General features: G+C 32.6%; 1 protein-coding gene across 5 annotated transcripts in view; it reads right to left on the bottom strand.

Annotated features, from left to right (window-relative positions):
• LOC123524642 (prostaglandin E2 receptor EP4 subtype-like) overlaps positions 1–20,458 on the bottom strand; it is a 114,505-nt gene that overhangs the window by 82,021 nt on the left and 12,026 nt on the right. Inside the window, exon 1 of one of the 5 annotated variants that reach the window (XM_045302980.2) lies at positions 9,316–9,447. The exons of 3 other annotated variants lie outside the window; for them this stretch is intronic. The gene's annotated coding sequence lies outside the window, so the exon portion shown is untranslated. Of the gene's footprint in view, positions 1–9,033; positions 9,146–9,315; positions 9,448–20,458 lie in introns of those variants that run through there. One more of the 5 variants, XM_053538675.1, reaches the window with a different exon arrangement.

The following is a 20,458-nucleotide window of genomic DNA, read 5'->3' as shown; positions in this document are numbered from 1 at the left end:
CCGTGTCAATTAGCACCTTTTGTGCATTGCAGCATTGTACAATGTTGTTCTACAGAAATAATCATACAAGTTATACTTCTTTTAGTGTATTTTCCCGACAAGTATCATACTATTATTCTTATCTTACTATCATTCCGTGGAAATTTAAAAATAAAACACATTATTCATTGCCTTTTGAATGATAATGAAAAACGATTTATTTAAAGTAGAACTATTATGTATCGAGTTGATGTATTTTCCATTGTTAGCTTTACTTTGGCAATATACCTATTTTCACACATGACAGTGTCAGCTGTTGAAGGAAAATGTGCTCCCAGGAATGCATCGCATTTCTAAAAAGTGGCAGTCAGTCCGCTATGTAAATTTTTACTGACAGTACCATTGTTTAGTACCATTTTTTACAATTCTATGTATAAAATTGTCGTTAAATTGAATGTATCAGTGTAATACAGAACCATAAATTTAGCAAAATAGCATGTTAATGTTGTTTAACTGCAAATATTTTTTGAAGACTTAGTGAAATATTCTAACTCCAGGTTGCTTAAAAGCTGTTACATTTTGAATACTATTTTTGTGCGTTTACATTGCGACTTCTTGCAAATCCATGTATTACGCTATAGATTCTTGGAGGAATCGCAAGAAGTCCCAATGTGGTTTCAGTAGCTTGCTACACAAATAAATGGTTTGTTTTCCATGCGTGCCAGACAATCAAAATATATGATGATGTTACGTCACTGTTGCTTATACGAAAATAAACGCCTTTTTCTTTCCAAACAAAATATATAGTGAATGTAAATATATATGTTTACAGTGATCGCTTCATTGTTCTCCAGGAGACGATAAAATGTTATTGGGCAGAATCTTTGTTGGGATGTTTACTGAGCCTATACCCTGAATCATTAGATTTTAATCATCTCATTTAAAGCTAAAATTCTGTTTATGGAAGCTGATGATTTATAGTTACAATATCGTCTGTAATCGCAAAACAGTCGATACAAAGGCTCAAATGTTGTGATAAATTGCTACTTTATTTGTACAACAGCTGTTATATAACTAGTAAACACAATTAGATTATAGGATAGGTATAATACAAAAATACAATATCATCTTTTTGCAATAAACATTACACAATGCTTATAGCACGAACAGAAATCCAAACAAATTTAAGACCTTAAATTTTAATAACAATTACAGAATGTGTCGTTTGAACTGAACTTTCTTCACAGAATGCTGTACAATAAAGTCAGTAAAGCTATCTTTTACAGGACCGAACACTATTTGCTACTTGCATATTTGGTGCCATACGGTAAATAATGCTCTAAATTAAATTAAAAAGATAGAAAAACTAAGTCCAGAAGGAAATGTAGTGATAAATTGTCACAACGACGGCAGAAACATTTTAGTGTTTGCACTACGTATTTGCATTCACCGTTGAGTATTTTAGAATTGTTATCACCTCGGTGTTACCCGAGATATTTTTTCATACTATTATGAGAGCCGAAACTATTGTTAGAGGGATACATATGAAATGATTTTAACGTAGATGTTAACTATTTTCCTGTAATTAAACAACGCTTGCGTGACCAGTGTATCCAAAACTGGCATGCTACTATCCAGACAATGCATAAGCTAGAATATTTTAGAAAATTTAAATCGAACTTTATCTAAGTATAGTAACTAATAATGCGTTACGAAAACGACTAACATGTTTTAGACTGAGTTCGCATGAGCTACAAATAGTATTTGGTAAATTTTCTGGAACTATACGAGAGGCACGTATTTGTTAAGTTTGTTCATGTAATATAATTAAATCTGACTATCATTTTCTATTGTGCTGTCCAATATACTTGTCAAAAAGACTCAAATATTCAAGATGTGCCATATCAAACAAGTATCTTAAACGTGAAAATGAAGTACCTTGTGTCACGTTGATAATACATGTATACGTCCGTTTTCTAATCAGTTCAGAAGAAAAAAAAAAGCAATAAGCTGACACATCGGTGGTAATAACATTTTCAAGTGTTTGCAGTGTGCACTCCTGTTCACGCTAATGCACTTTTATAGCACTATCGCTACAGTGCGACTCGAGATGTTGTCTTATAATCTAGAAAATTATTGTGTTAACTAACATAGTTATTTGTTAAAAGTGTAGTACAGCTAATATACCAAACAAACTAGTCGGGCTAGGACAATCAAACTTCTCTATGAATGAAATATGCAATGTTCGCTTCTGTCAATCACAAGCTTTAATTGAGTTACTCAAAAATGTAAATGCAACGTACCAAATTAATTTGTCTACGTTATTTGTAGTGTTAGGAATCGGTAAGATTTTCCAAGTCCACTAAGCGGGGCAATAAAAAAGCTCGGTGGTCCAATAAACTGTGTTAATGTTATATATTTGATGAAAAAGTATCATGTTGAAACAAGACATAATAAAGTAAAAGAATTGTTTGCATTTACATCAGCCATTCCGTAATTCAAGTAATATACAGAAGTCGCCATATGACCTAATTGTGTCGGTGCGATGTTAAACCCAACAAAAAAGTAATATACAGTCTGTTCATCTGAATAGTTTGATCGACTGTCCTTATTTCATTCAAAATTGTTATCAAATAAATGTTGCATCGGGTTCTCTATTAACAGGAACATTTGAAAACTATTGCATAACCGCATGCAAAACTGACCAAAATGTTGCGTTCCGTGACTTGAATACTGTATATTAGAAAAACTGGAGAAAAGCTTATTTATTTAAGACTTCTTTGCCTCCATGCGTCAAAACAACAGTTAAAACGCTTTTAATTCAATACTGGAAAATAATAAGAAATTGAGGCGGAATTATGGTTTTGTACACTTTACTCCTCACAAAATTATACTTACATAATTCATTATAAATTAAGACAACGCCAAGCAAACTACATGTAGTACACAACGATTGCTAACTAAAATTCATGACAGTCCATTTTACGTATCCATACGACGCCTTTCAACTCAACTTTATCATTCATTAAAACATCTTTTATTAAGCATACTTCAGACACAAAACAGGAAGCACCTTGTTACACAAATGCAACATTAAGATAAAATCTACTTTGCTGGAATCCGATTTATGTCTATTTATCAATCAAAGATACCATGGATACTGTTATGCTGCAATGATGAAAGATTTCTTTGACGAAAGTAACAACAAATTATGCTGTTTTTCAAGACATAAATCCCATTCATCTTAAATGCCAAACGTTCATATATCATAAACATCTAATTTTACAAATAAACGAAAACCACTTTTTGTCTTTTCCTGCTGAGGTGTCACTTTCAGAACAAAACGTCTGATCCTATTTAATACGAGTCTTTGATGCACATACACCAATCTTGAACTTTCTACTATCATACATTTCTTAAGTAAGTCTTCTACAATCAAATCTGTTGCGACCTGAACAAAAACTGCAATTAGTCTTGGAAACATAATATATACACATCTTAGGATGGTATATATAAGGCTTTGTGAGACTGTATTTGCTAAAAGCCTCAAAACGTATATCTCTTTCCAAATTTCGTATTTAGAAATTATACAACACACTTCATTTTTGGAGAAATTTTTTGAAATCTCGAAACAGATAAAACAACCTGACCATAGAATTAAAGACTACAAAAAAGATGTACGTGACTTAAGGAAATATTGTGTATTACAAATGCGATCAAGGCTTGAAAGCTAGAATTTACCCACTATACCCTTAAGTTGGACAACATTTTATCATAGGGTACTTAGCCACAAGTCCATTTCAATTTTATGACAATGTGTTTGGCTAATGGGCTATGATCCTCTGTCAAATACAATTTATCTGGAGGTAGTATTCCAAGAAACATAGAATTTCTGTATGATGGTTTTAGGATTGAAATTGTCAATAAATTTTGTTACTGAGGTATAGTATTTACTTGTGGAGGGTCACTGAGTACAGCTCAAAATACTTTTGCAGGCACAAAAACCAATATTCAAATCAAATAAATATTTGTATAAGTTTACTTATATATCACCAAAACATAAATTGGAATTATTTGATAAGCTGGTGTCACCTATTTTAAACTATTGCAGCGAAGTTTGGGGTTTTGTAAATGATTTATCCGTCGAGAGGGTGCACATGCAATTTTGCAAGAAACTTTTAGGAGTTAAAAAGGTAACTCAAAATGACTTTATCTATGGTGAATTGGGTCGAGTATCTTACAGAACAATTCACATGTATAATTTAGTAAAATATTGGTTAAAAATATTGCAACTTGGTCATAACAAATATGTTTTTATTACATACACATTGTTAAAAAACGATTTTGAAAATCACGGTAGACATAACTGGTGCTCTTTACTTAAAGATTTACTTTGTTCGCTCGGTTTTGTAGATGCTTGGATATTTCAAGGCGTATGTAATGTTGATATGTTTTATATATGGTTAAACAAAGATTAAATGATCAATTTATACAAAATTGGAATTCAAGAATAAGTAATTCTTCTAGAGCTTTATTGTATAAGAGAATTTCAATTTTTAGATTTCAGCCGTATCTTGAATATTTTAATGTAAATTTTGCATATCTGTTACACGTTTAAGGGTATCTTCTCATAAATTACAAGTAGAAGCTGGAAGATGGGTAAGACCAGTTAGTACACCATTAGATGAAAGGAAATGTATTATCTGTCAAAAATTAGAAGATGAATACCATTTTATAATAGAATGTGATTTGTATAATGATTTAAGAAAACAATATATATCAAGAAAATACTGAATTAGACCAAATATGTTTAAATTAACTTTTGAACTCCGAAAATAAGAAAATAATACAAAATTTAGGAATATTCATATTTAATGCATTTAAACTTAGACAGTCTACTTTGTAATACTTTATATTATTATGTTGTATGTTATGGTTGTAGTTAAATGTATGTGTTCTTTCAGGTCTTGTATTTCGTTTCGACAAGGCTGTGATTGAACTGATTGTTCTATATATGTTGTATTTAAATGTATTGTTAAACGGTCCATATATATAGTGTCTATCTGGTTTATTGCTTCTGTTTTGAAGCTACATATATAAGCATTAATTATGCTTCTGTTTGTTGATTTGAATAGATAGATGTCAAGTAGTACTACTCTTGTAATCTTATCAAAAGATGACCTTCTCCGTTTTTGTTTGTTTGTTTGTGTGTGTTATGGTTGTGATTTTGTCTTTTCTGTCGCTCGTTTTCATATTATATAACTCTTTATAGTAATTATTATATCGTGATGTGCATCACTGTTTGCTGTATGTCTTGTATTAAGTAATATTTATGTCATGATGGGCTTTTAAACCTAAATGATTTGCAATAAAATTGTCTTATGTCTGTATAGTCGAATTAAGAATGTACCAAAGTTCTATTTTAAACATATTTGGAAAAGAGAAGACTTTAAAATCTGCTTTCGGAAGTCACGCAAGTGGTCAATTACATATATGTACTGTGTTCATCTACTATGATCGTGTGTGCCACTTTGGTCACGTCAGTCATTCTTATTTATCTGTATTTTCCACGTCAACATTACCTGTGTAACCTACAATCCTAACAACAAAATTACCATAGAACTAAGACACCTGCCTTATAATTTGCCTGTTATTCAATTACTGAATGTCAAAGCAATTCGACTAATTCTAGATAATAGCCCTTTTATGCACAATTATCAGTTTAAGCGCGAAAAAACTTAATGAAGGAAGCAAGTGTGAAATATGTTTTGTCACATAAAACAATTAAATATTCTGTCTCATAATTGTGAGATATGTGATATGTTGCAAAAATCAAACGCGGGAATGAAGAATACCAACTTTATGCCCAACCTATGACAAATATATAGTATCGACCTGCATGTACACATTTGTACGTTTAATTGATACGGGCTTATTGCAACAATGAGATCAAGAAATATGTCATAAACTGTATTCTTTCTTCTTACTGAAACTGACATTTTCTCAGAAAATCTTCTTTTCTCTCCAGACTCGACGTTAGAGTTAGAGATAAGAGAGATTGTTTTTTTTTACAGAAAGAGCTATTTGAGAGGATTTTATGAAAGAGGTGTTTATTTTACAGGATTCTAACGACTGATGCCAGCCTATATTCAGTAGACCAATGTCTGTAATACATGTAAATGTTTGAACTGACCGATTCTGAAGGCTCTATCGCTATTTTGAGAGGTTTATTCACTAGGTTACGATATGTATATTTACCCTACACAGAACCTTTGTTGGGATGTTTACTGAGTCGATACTGTCAACCTTAAAGACTGGACTTCTAGACTTCAATCGTAATTTAAGCTAAAACCTGTTTATGGAAGCTGATGATTTATAGCTACAATATCGCAAAATATTCAATAGAAACGCTCAAGTTGTATGATACATTGCTACAGTGATTATTCATTAAACAGCTGTTATGTCACCAGCAAACATCTAGATATAATAGTATTTAGGTTATCAAATATTTATGACTTGTACAACTTTGTAAAAACCATTTAAGGATAATTAATCATCTTTGTAGTTTGAATTAAAGTTTCTGCACAATAAGATGAGTAATAACTTTGTATGCTACGGCAAAAAAAAACCAACAATGCTTTATATTAAATAAAATATGATTTAAATGATAACTATGTAAAACATTGCTCGTGCCGTTATTAATATCAAATGTACCTAAACTCAAGACATGTATTTCATAATAAACTAGTATCTTTAACGTATAAAAGTAGGACCTTGAATCAAATTGCAAAAGTACGGTTATTTTACTGTCAGTTCAACTGGTACGGCCCAAAAAAAAGTAGCCATAAATTCTCACAATGATGGTAATAACATGTGCAAGTGTTTGCATTGTGCACTCCTGTTCACCGTTAATGTGTTTTTGTAGCATTATCACCACGGTGCAACCAGAGTTGTTTTCTGCGATAATATATTTATAATCTAGACATTCAAATAAAATGTCTGTATTGTCACAAGATTAACTATAAATTGTAATAAAGATACCAAACAAAGAATGAGACTTAGAATTATCCAAATTCACTATGAGTAAAAAGTGTACCATCTTCTAAAATTCATTAACTTGACAAACAGACCATTATGTCCTAAAATATACAAGAGCCTTGTTAGACATGGCCAATCCCCCCGCCGGGCATATTATAATTGAAGGCTAAAGTTCCTGGCAAGTTAGTGTCTGAAAGTATTAATTTTGGGGAAAGCTTTGAAGAACCATTTAGTTGAAGTCCGCATCAGGGGTTTTAAAGATGTGAAAGAAAGAATAAGTCAGTGGTGAGGTGGTTTACTGCTAATTTTATTAATTTTCATGAACAGTATAGCTATGATGTTTTTCTATATGGCTACTGTAAAAAGAAGGAATGGAAAGCTAACAGGGAACACGAGTGCCAGAATGTCACAATATATGCCCGTCACAGCAAATTTATTTACTCTAGCAGCTGTATTTGCAAATGGAATTTTAATTTTGTGGTTGTTTAGTAATCATTGTAAGTCTTTTGTTTTTCTAAGTCCACAAAAAACTCCTTACCAGGTAGATATCTTAAAATACACGTAAAATTGGAAAGTAACATCCATGTTGTACCACAGAAAAGTGGTCTTGTTTTTTCCCTACGGTCAATTATAAAAAAGTTACAATATAAGTTATTTATAGTAACAACTAAGGGGAGTTAATCTTAAGAAAAAAAAATTGCAAGTCCACAAAAAAATCTTTACCAGGTAGAGATTGGTCAAATTACACCTCATAATTGGATGTAGCATGCATGTTGTACTAAAGAAAAGTTGTCTCGATTTTTCCCTACGACTAGTAATGAAAAAGTTACAATAAAAGCTATTTAAAGTAACAACAAAGGGAGGTAATTCTAAAGAAGGGAACTGCGCATGACACTTCGTCTCATGATGGTGTATAATTGTGCCAAGTTACATCAAAATCCCTCCATGCATGAAGAAGAAATGCTTCGGACAATGTCATTCTTGTATCTGACCTTTGCCTCTCAGTGTGACCTTGACCTTAGACCTAGGGACCTGGATCTTGCGCATGACATTCTGTCTCGTGGTGGTGAACATTTGTGCCAAGTTATATCAAAATCCCTCTATGCATGAAGAAGAAATGCTCCGGACAATTTTTTTTTAAGAAAACAGGATAAAGGGGAATAACTCAAAAAATAGGCAAGGTAGAGTTATTGTTCTTGCACACTGCACTTCCTCCCAGTGTGTTCTATCAGTGTATGAAGTTTGAAGAAAATCCCTCCAGTACTTTTGGAGTTATGCTCCGGACAAAATTTTTTAAGAAAATAAGATAAAGGGGAATAACTCAAAAATAGGCAAGGTAGAGTTATTGTTCTTGCACACTGCACTTTCTCCCAATGTGTTCTATCAGTGTATGAAGTCTGAAGAAAATCCCTCCAGTACTTTTGGAGTTATGCTCCGAACAAAATGTTTTAAGAAAATAAGATAAAGGGGAATAACTCAAAAAATAGGCAAGGTAGAGTTATTGTTCTTGCACACTGCACTTCCTCCCAATGTGTTCTATCAATGTATGAAGTTTGAAGAAAATCCATTTAGTACTTTTGGAGTTATGCTCCGGACAAAGATCGTTGCGGACGCACGCACGCAAGCACGCACGGATGGAGAGCATTTCTAATATCCCCTTCGCCTTTGGCGGGGGGATAAATAATAAGCTTAATTATAATATAACATTCATCTCAGAAGCGAGGAAAAAATCTCACTGAAAACTTTAACACTGTTTCTGAGTTTAGAATAAAAACTCTTTACAAAACTGGCTGCTTTTACTCGGCGTCACGGCGTTCGGCAGACTGCTTTTATTTAACTAGTATATGCGTCACATCGTAGTTTAATATCACACTCAAACGTCAAAGAATATAGAGTTATTATTTACTTCAATCTAAATGTTGCATAACTTTAAAGCTACTATAATACGACATAGAAAATGATAAATAGACACCATATCTACTACTTTGTGAACGGAACAAAATGTTAAATACTAACCGAATAAAACTTTAATCCCATGTTTTCTGTTGTCTTTATGCGAATAAATAAAAGTGTCCAGATTATCTGTAAACTGTTATCAAAATGTTTATGCGTTATCAGTATAATTAACTATTCCAACGTTTAGCCCATGAGAAGCCGGTGCCAATTTATATCCGTATAAAGCGAACAAGAAGCGGCTGTCTGCATTTATATAGAGATCAGTGTTATTAACATAAACAAACAGATATAAAAGGCCAGAAGGTGAAATATTTACACAATAATCGAAGTATGGCCACTTACCCTAAATTGGACGAAAACCGAAAAACAAAAATCCGTCGAAATCCAGCGGTCATCTAATAAAAAAGTAGGCGTTTATTCCGTAACGTTTTGTTACTTTGTACATTATTTCTAACGTCACATGTTGTTAGCCTGTAGTCCATGTGATATTGGTTTTCCGATAGCGGTATTTACTGTAATAATCTTGGATAAACATTTTATTGTTTGTCTAATACAAATCATTTTAGACAAGCATTTTTCATTTTCATTTTAGTAAATATAACAATCAAGCTCAAAGAACATTGACCGTTTGTCATGAATAATCTGCGTAAATCAAATGGTGTTCAATTCAATTTGGGACATCAGAAATTATTTTCAAAAGACAATGATCGGAGACTCGCAAATATATACGATTTTAATATATCTTTTGTTTTAGGATTTTCTTGGAAAGACTTACTAAAAATACTATTTATTAAGAGGTTAATAGTTGATGCCCTGCGCGATATTGCGCTAACTTCCGGATATGAATGCCATGGCAAATGGTTAACAGCAACGCAATAAAATGATACCGGACATCGTGACCATTAGTTTACGCCGTTACATTGCCACATTAAAACATGCTGCTTGGCTTAATGATTATAGGTTATTAAATATGCACGAGTTCTTCAGCGGAAATATTGCGCGACTTTAGGAGCGCAATATTTTTCCGCTGAAGAACTCGTGCATATCTCCAGATGCAAAGCTAATTACCTTTTTATTACATACGCATCTACACGTATAAAAAATATGTAAATATCATATATATGTTCAATAGCCTGAATAGGATTGACAATACTGAACTAGATAGAAAAAAATAGTGCAACAACACACACTGGATTACGTCACGCACGCATGAAATTCAGGCGTCAGTGTATGGAAAAATATTGACGTTTCCGGTACCAGTGTAACTTAACGGGGAATAGAAACGTGTATGTAATAATTAAATAATACAGGGTACACGCCGGCAAAGAAGAACCCGCATAATCGCTGGACATGAGCGTAATGCCGTCAAAAGTCAAAACAGCACCACTTTCGTTTCTACATATACATGTAGTAATATAGGTGTTGAAAGTGGTGTTAAACGGATACAACTTAAAACGAACTGTGTTCTTATGCAAGATTTGGGAATGTCAAACTTTTGATGGTTTTAGGTCAACATCTTGAATAGGATTTTTATAGTAAACTTGAATATGAATTTTCAGTGTTTGGAAAAATGCTTCATTTGTTGTTTTTTTTCTATCAGCACAAAAAATACGCTAAAAGCCTTGCTTAAACTCCATTGTGCGTATGTTTGAGTTTACTTTAGAGTGATTTCCGTTGGATTCTTTCTGAATTTGTTCCACTTTAATCAAAAGTGCTTTTTGTATTAGACGGATATTTACATAGAAGTATGTATAGATCAGAATTATATTCAGCAAATAGTTATCTATAAAAAAACATGTTTGTGGCCGCTTTTTGCAGAAATATAAGTACTGTCCTTTATATTGTATCTGTTCCTGTTGGAGCCTTTATTAAGAAAACTGAATAGATAAGAAATTATCATTTTAATCACTTTCGATTAGAAAAATTAAAGACTAAATTATCGACAAAAAATATAGTATTATTATGTCGTAGTGAATTTGTTAAATAAAACTTGATTAGAAATAAAACATCAAGTGAAAAACTAAAACTAAATACCGCCTGTCAAGGGGAACGTTGAGAACCATTTACTAAAGCAGACTACTGTGCTACAATAGGGCACTGTGTGAATCTAGAGCGAGTGCCATTGATCCGTCTGTATTTGCAGATGTTCGAAATAAGAGAGAAGATGTAGAAATCAAGACCTTAAAAGAAAACAGATATTGAAGGAATACAAATAGTTGAGACTTGCAAAGGAAAAAATACCATGCAAAAACACTAGATAAATGAAAGGCTTTTCAACGATGACAGTTCGTTAATGAGAAAATAATTAAAGACACATAAAACAAACTAAAGGAAAAACTACAATATTCTGCTCCAACACGATGTGAGTTAAAAATGTTGAAAGCTATCTATATCCAGGAAACAGCAGTACACAAAGATCTTAACCTTTAGCATGCTAGATAAATTGTCGTCTGCTGGAAATGTCATCTGCTAAAATAGTAAAGTTCATTCAATTTGCTCCAAAATTGGAAGAAATATTGTCAGAGTAGCAAACAGCTTGGAACCTGATCAGACGCCGATTTAATCGGCGTCTGATCTGGTTCCAAGCTGTTTGCAAAGGCTGTTAAATTCGCCTGCAGCAGGCTAAGAGTTAAAACAGCTGAATGCGAACAAAGTGCATGTAATTATTTCTTACATGAAGATAGCATCAGTCCTAAATCAACAATCTTAAACTTTAACAATCATTCGCAGACAAACACAACACACACTTTTCTTTTTTTTTAAATCGGTTTACAAAACATTCGGAAGTCGAAGTGGCTTACAATAATTATAGTGGGATTAGATTTTTACATGTTACATGAATATTACGTTACTGCTTTTCTAAGCTTAAATCCATACGGCAAGATACATTTTTACATTATGTTTTTAGATATGCTTTACATTTTTACATGGATGTTTTTAGATACGTTTTACATTATTCATAGTGTTCTTTACATTTTTGTATGGATGTTTTTAGGTATTCTTTACATTTTTACATCAATGTTTATGCTTTACAGTTGGTGTTTGCAATTTGACTTCTTCTTGGCTATATATGACCATTTTGTGTCGATTCGCCGTAAAACCCAATTCACTCACTCACTCCCATACGGCAAGACGGATAAAAGTTTATCCATCCGAGGCTGTGTCGAATAGGATACACTGTTCGGAGTCGAGCCGAATAAACTTAAGTTCAGAAAGACAAAAGCCTAATATTTCATTTAGCCTGCCTTATTATCATTAACCATGATTTTCAACGTATTTAAAGATTATTGTTATTTTTAGCTCACGAACCCATGCATCATTTGTTTCAAGTTTCCATGTCGCGTTCTTTTTAAAAGTACATTTCAGAGCTCTGCAATCTAAGCTATTAGAAAGACAAAAGTTGTTAAAATTTAACTAACAGTTCGATCCCGAATAGAACACAAAAATCTGTGTAGTCTACGAATTGTAAAATTTTCAGTGTAAACACAAGAAAGAAAAAACTCCAGACAGAAAAACCTCTCTACTTATTCTGAATAGTTTGGTATACACTTTATGAAAAAAAAACCCCAAAAAAAACAAAGACCTATGAGACCTAAAACATAAAGCAAAATTTTACCCGAGGGGCAGTTTCAAAACACTTTACATGAACCTTAAAAAAGTAGTCCTGCGTGTAAAACCAAATACCAGATTTAGCGAAATGAAGTCGTAGAATAAATCACATATATAGAAGACTTCAACTGACCTTTTCGGAACATACAAAGTTATGAATGATGGTAGAGCGTCCGCTTCGAGTGCGGGAGGCCGTGGGTTCGATCCCCGGCCGCGTCATACCAAAGACGTAAAAAATGGTACTAGTAGCTTCCTCGCTTGGCGCTCAGCATTAAGGGGATAGTGCTAGGACTGGTCAGCCCGGTGTCAGTATAATGTGACTGGGTGGGGTATCATGCCACGTGTCTACGGCGTGATATTCCAGTGAGGCAGCACTATAAAGTTGGGCATTGTGCTCACTGCTACAAGTAGACACCGTCGTTTATATGACTGAAAAAATGTTGAAAAAGACGTTAAACCCGAACACACACACACACATGAATGATACGCACCAGAAAATATTTGATGTAAATAATTCGCCTGTGTATGAAACTTACACCGTTCCTATTGAAATTCGAACTAGCTTTGTCCCTAATCGGGCTAGGACTTTCTCTAAATGCGTACAAGAAGAATTTGAAACTCCTAACGCATGCGGAAGGAGTAAAGCAAAAATAAAGCTAATAATGCAATGTTTGAAGCGTCCAGTAGCATCCCGAATTACATAACAACAGAAAATGAAATTAATTATGGCACTAGAGAATCAACTGCAATTACAAAACTGATATAAAGATACCAGTCACGGAATTTTCTCTTAAATATTACAAAGTGTGCTTAGAAATAACAATGCGAATTAAACTGACGCCAGTGTTGTCTAATATAATCTGCTATACAAATAGGAACGAAAATATTATTAGATTGCAAAATCTAATACATTAATATTCTATCGGGTCTGTCATTAAGGATTTTAGCGATCCATGTTATTCATAAATTTTATGTTGGGGGACATTATTTTTAAGTGTATGTGTTTATCATTAATATAATACTGGAATCTGCTTCACACGAAAAGGACACTGTTCTGTACAGATCTCGATTTAAGGACATGCTGTTAGAATGACATATAGTCTGTCACAGAAGATCTGTTTAAACATTTATGAGACGAACCTCTGGACATTTACTTCCTGAAGACTGGTAGCGTGTGTATGTGTGCGGAAATATGCACAGATACCTGTGGGGATTGGACCAGCTACGACCCTGTCTTGTTCTACAATTTGGTCAAATGCAACAAAAGCCATTGAACAACACCATAACAGCTCCCAAAATAACAATTTAATCAAAATAAATCCACGCTTTTTAAATCATAGAAATACCCAATGATCTCTTATCTTCTAGAAGTTAAATTAAATAAAATTTTTATTTTGAAAGCCGTTATGATGTTGTTCAATGTTTTTTTGTTTTTTTTTGTTGCATTTGGCCAAGCTGTAGACCAGGGCAGGGTCGTAGGTGGTCCAAATCCCCCAAGTATCTGTGGATATATTTGCAGACAAGACAACGCTTCGATGGTATTCGATTAAGACCGAACTGCAAAATACTATGCAAGAAATACACTATTACCAGGAAAAGAGACATTATTTTTCTTGTTTCTGAATACCTTAAACATATACAGCATAAAATGTATTGTGGAATTTTGAAATATTTTGGTACAATTCCGTCTTAAACATAATTAATTTGACCCGTAAAGGCTGATTTATTTTGTCCACGTCAAGTGATGAATAACTCATACAGTATACCATTCGCGTATATATTGTACAGTCAATAACATCCTTTTTTTCAGCCAGCAAAGTTTTAGCATAATGCTAATTAACCTTTAAGGGAATATTCAACATTTGACAATGTATGTATTTAGAACGAGTTTAATGAAAAGAATAATCTGGCGAAAAACTGATGAAAATCGGACTACAAACAAAATAGATATGACAATTTAAAGCACAATGGCGTCATCATCCTTTCCCTATATAGGCTTTACCAAATATGGTATTTATAGCAAAATTATTTTGAACCAAAGTGATGACGGAGCTTAAATTTAAGGTATATACACTTTTACACATAAAATAAGATTCACATTATATTATGCACCTCAAAATACGATTCTCTCAGTTTTTATTCACTGATTTATCATATTTGGTAATGCCATTATAAGGACAGAATGAGGATGTCAAAAATGGCTGTAGTTTTATTACATAGATGGATTTCAACTGGCTATAACTACTCTGAATTTTGTCTGATTTTGACACTTATTTCGTCAGTATTAAATGTTTCGCCTAGATGTTCCTTTTAAAAAAAGAAATGCTTGCAAATATTTCATATTCCCCTTTAATTACCGATGCTTACATTTAGTTGTCTAAATTTTATAGACATTACATCGGTAGAATTTGCATTTTTTGTTCCGAATTTTAGTACTTTTGTTTTCATAAACGCATCATTTTGCATGTAATTTTCAGCTTAAGTACAATAATCGATTTTTTTTCGAAATATAGGGTTTGAAATATTTTACGTTGATAACATCACCAATTTACTTGTAAACAATACATTTAGAAGTCAGCTGTCATGTGAAACTAACTAACACGTTGACACATCAGTATATACAAATGATTACATGTGTTTTTATCAAAAAGGTGTGCACACACTTACCCTGCAAGCATTTAATCCAGTTGGTATAAGCTGAATATATTATGCATTTTCATCTTTACAGCACGTGTATATCACTGATAAACAATTGTACCAGGTCATAGCACTTCACATGATGATTTATATAATCATAAAGTAGATAAAGCGCAAGGCGACATGATCTTATTTCTTCCAGCTAATATCGTAAATGGTAACGGATCTACATTGATTTTGAAATGAAACAGGATGCACGTATTATTAAAAAGGAAATAGAAACTGCTTATGACTGCACAAAATACAGGACAAACGTAACAGCTCATGTACTAAAATAGGGAAATAAGCATTTAACAAACTATCAAGTTTCCTTTCTAACCGGTTCAACGTAAAAACAACGCTTAACAATCGAAAGACAAATTTGATACGACGGGCGTGTTGGTATTTAAAATGCATCTTAAAATGATATAGATCTAGGTGCAGCTTAAAATGATTTATCAGAGTAAGATGTAGACATAGTAGTACCAAAGATCAATCAATGACACAAATAATAATCCTTCTTTGCATGAACCTGTACACCTGTATGACACCAGTTAATAGGAAGAATGAAGTAACTGTATGGTTAAAAACTTAGTGATAAGTCATTTCATTGTAATTTCAAATTTCATGGTAAATGCTGAAGAGTTTTTTCTTGTTTTTATATATGATGTGTGATGTGGCAGAAATAACATTATATCTGAACTTATTTTATTAGACTTAAAACATTTTCCGATGTCATACAATAATCATGTATTTGACATTTTTTGCATTGAGTTAAATTCTTCCCGCAATAATCCAGGTATAACTGGGGATTAAATATTGGTCAATGACTTGATAGGTAGGACTATCTGCAATAGGGGATACATGGAAATTAAATAAAAAGTTTAAGAAAATCTTGCAAAATGCTTCAAAATGATCACATCAAGACTTATGTATTATATTCCGTCTTAAATGTTATATTTAAACAACCAAAGTTAGATTTTTAAATGCTTTTCAGAATTTAAAATTTTAGGTTCTATCTCTATAAGATGTTATCAACCCTTACAAGAATTAATGTTCACTTCTTGATTTAGCCTTTTAGATCAACATGGTGCCTCATTACTTGAAAAAAAAACATGTTTTTTTCAGCTTGCATTATGTTTTATTAGTATATCAAATTTCTGTGTATTTGTTAGAGTTATATAAACAATTTTCATCAGTTATCATTAAATATCATCAAGTCAAAAATTAGCCGCAAAACAAAAACAAAAAATCCTTGCTTTTCAATATTATTGTCAAGTGATTTGCACGTTAAGGGAGTCTAATACCATATTACAGACTTTTACAAAACATCAGTGCATTCTTCCTGACTACATTTGCACCCAGTTCTAGATCCATTCCTGATTATATAAGCAACAGTTTTTTTTTGTTTTGCGAAATGATCCGTTTTAGTGATACAAAAAAATATAATTTGAATCCTCAAATACATTAAAGAAATACAGTGAATAGAAAACGAAAGTTCTTGATAAGTTATCATAATAAATGATGTTCATGTTATTACATTTGTACTTAGACAGCCTGCGCGACTTTTGGACCGCGATTCTCGATGAACAGCTAATAATCAAGCCCCATTATGACATTTCAACGTCAATAGACTTTTGTCGTGTCAGATCTCTTACTGTAAGTATGCGTAGGTTGAAATTACGTATGCAATAAATTATTGCCCTACCGAATTTTCCTTAATATGAAAACAATATTATTTTGTTAAAGGGTAACTGGTCTGATATTTCCTATCAGGTAACTAAGATTACAACATTTTTAACTTTAAGCATAGGTAAAAGAGAGATGTATGTGAAGTTAATGAAATAATTCCAGTATCCCAATTTTACACTGTATGGTTACAAAGATATAGAAATGTCACAGAAAGTTTAAAAATCCGTCAAGTAGGTAACGATGTCATACGATATACGGCATTATTGATATTGTCACGCAAAAATATAACGAGTGTGCTGGTTTGTCTTTTTACGTCTTTATGACATGTGTAAATCAGTGGTAAAATTGTAATAAGATTTCCTGTGTGACAGAACTATTTCCATGAAATTAAAAAAAAAAAAAAAAAAAAAAAAAATGCATAAGACATAATAATAATAATACATAAGACTCCCGACAGCAATCTACCGCTAAATTATCCCGGGCGACCCATTGTGTCGGCATGCAGCTCGCCCACGGAGAACATTTCAAAAAATCTTGATTATATACTCAAACCGCACATGATAAACTTACCTTCTTATATTAAAGACACAACTGACTTTATTGAAAAGATTAAAAGTTTCAAATTCAAAAGTAAGGCTACTTATTTAGTGACACTAGATGTTTCTTCTCTATACACAAACATACCGCACAGCGACGGAATAGACGCATGTAAATATTTTTTGGACGAGCATTGTCATGGAAGATTGAAATGTGACGATGTCGCAAACCTCATTAAACTTGTTCTGCAAAATAATTATTTCAAATTTGATGAAGATTTTTATCTCCAAAAAATGGGTACTGCGATGGGCAGCTCAATGGCACCATCATACGCATCGTTATTTATGGGAAAATTTGAACAAGACTTCCTTAGAAATCGAGATCTACAACCGACACTTTGGCTGCGTTTCCTGGATGATATTTTTATGGTGTGGGATCATTCCTTGGAAGAACTAGAACTTTTCATCAGAGAGTTAAACAGTTTTCATCCTGACATAAAGTTTACGCATACTATTTCACAAGATTCGCTCTCGTTTCTAGATGTAAATATATCCAAGGGAGAGAATTTATGTGTTGAAACTAACATATATGTGAAAGAAACTAATAACCACCAGTACCTGGACTATACATCATGTCATCCCAAACAATGTAAAACGGTATTCCGTATAGTCAAGCAAAACGCTATAGACGTATAATATCAGATGATGACAAGTTCAAACATTCATTATCACAGCTTCGTGAATTCTTCGTTGACAGAGGTTACCCACATGATGTGTTAGACCATGCCTTCCAAAAAGTAGTCAATATATCTCAGCAAGAAGCTTTACAGACTCAAGTTGGGGACAAAAATAGTGTAATTCCTTTTACTATTGTGTATGATCCAGCACTTCCACGTATTGGTAACACTATTAATAAATACTGGAGTATTTTGAACCTATCAAAAAGCTTTACAACTAAATCCATTTATGAGAACTGTAAACCTGTTGTTGCCTATAGACGTCCGAAAAATTTACAAGACTATTTGATAAGTTCAGAGTTCAATAAGCAAAGTGATAAACTTTATCTCTCACAGAGATGTAATGGTAGCCGATGTTCGCATTGTACCAATATCGAAACAGGTTCAGAATTTACCAGTCAAATGACTGGTCAAGCATACAGTTTACATCATAACGTAAACTGTAAAAGTAACTGTGTAATTTATTTGATTACTTGCAAAAAATGTGACAAACAGTATGTGGGACAAACTAAGCAACCTGTATCAAAACGCATGAACAGTCACCGATTTGATATTAATAGTTTTACTGACCCTACTTTTTCCTCAATGGTTGCATCACATTTCAATTTACGAGATCATTGCTTAAAGGACTTTTCTTTTATGCCTATTGATGTTGTAAGAAAGGACATTGATCGTCTCTGCAAAGAAACAATGTGGATACATAAACTGAAAACGCTCTATCCAGATGGTTTAAATTCTAAAGTTTTATTTGATATTAATTGACCAATCAACTAATTGTATTGATCTACATATTGTAATGCCGAGTATATCGTTGTTTTTTCCTATTTCTGTTTTTTATATACATAAGTATAGGAAATTTTGTATAAACACTATCCGACAATTTACTCGGTATGTTTGTTAAATCCGTTTAAAGGAACGTTATTTTTAATTTATTTAACATTGTAAATAATGTAGATCTAAACTTTGTATACATTTTACCGCCTTTTTACGCGACGTTGTTTAACGACGTCACGTCCGTTGTTTTTATTGTTATTCTTCCCTGAGGAAGGCTTAACGCCGAAACGTTGGAAGTTAATAATTATCTATGAACAAACGCTACACGTGTTGTTGTTGATTTTTCTTATTTGTTCATGAAATTGAATAAATCAAGCTACAATAAATCCGTTTATCTGCAGACATTCACAAATTAAAATACATGAATTTCGAAATATAACAGATTCAATAGTTGAATTTGCTAAACATTGCATATATATAATAATTATGTACTTGATTTTTTTCTATTCTGACATAATGTTTTAAATGATCCAATGTAGAATACTTTTGAAATTAGCTGTTCAAATGTAAAATTTAAATTTATTAGAAATCTTAGCGGTCAACACTAAACCATTAGTAACATAAGAATCCCCGGAAGTGATGAGCGTCTCGATCGCAACCAGAGACCTGGTCATAGGTATAGCTGCTGGAGGACAAAGTGAATTATTTAAAAAAAAATGTTATCAAAGTCAAACTATAACTATGGCCGAGTTGACATATTTAAAGTCCCATTTTATCAGTAAAGTCGATCATATGTAAAAGAGGAGACGGAGATGAAAATTTATCCTACAAGTACAGCAAAACACTTGCTCGTTATTTCAGTTATATAAAACTGCAAAAATACCGTTCGAGTTTCATATGCATTATTCCTTTAACCGTGTTGTAACTCACGGAATTATTTACTTATTTACTTATTTTATATTACTTACATGATTTCTACCGCATGCGGAATGCGAGACCCATTCATTGTAAAACGAAAGAAATGAAAATAAAGTAAAAACGCAATGGCTCAAGATTTCATTGGCATCGAAAGAAATTGTTCAATGGCAAATATAAAGAGAACAAGGGAACTATTTTTCCATTGTCAAAATAGACCTAATATGAATATACCGGTCACGCTATTATCTCCTAAATATGACAAAACGCGCTTAGAAATATGACTACGAATTAGACCGACGCCAATATGATCTCATATCATATGTATTATTTACAGCGATAGAAATGAGAATAATATTGTAAAGGCAGAAGTTATTGATCGCATATTTTTCTATTTTTTTTTCCTGAACATTTTTTTCACAAAGTCTGTGTACGGCAAAGTTAAAAGATAGATTGGCAATATTTTAAGAATATCGTTTAAAGAACCATGATATATTTTTTTTAAATCGTTTAGAAAATACCAGTAGTTATTTCACAAAAAGACGC

Source organism: Mercenaria mercenaria, chromosome 3 (genome assembly GCF_021730395.1).
Source record: "Mercenaria mercenaria strain notata chromosome 3, MADL_Memer_1, whole genome shotgun sequence".
NCBI lineage: Eukaryota > Metazoa > Mollusca > Bivalvia > Venerida > Veneridae > Mercenaria > Mercenaria mercenaria.
The sequence above is the reverse complement of the archived record's forward strand: the minus strand, read 5'-3'. Positions and strand labels throughout refer to the sequence as shown.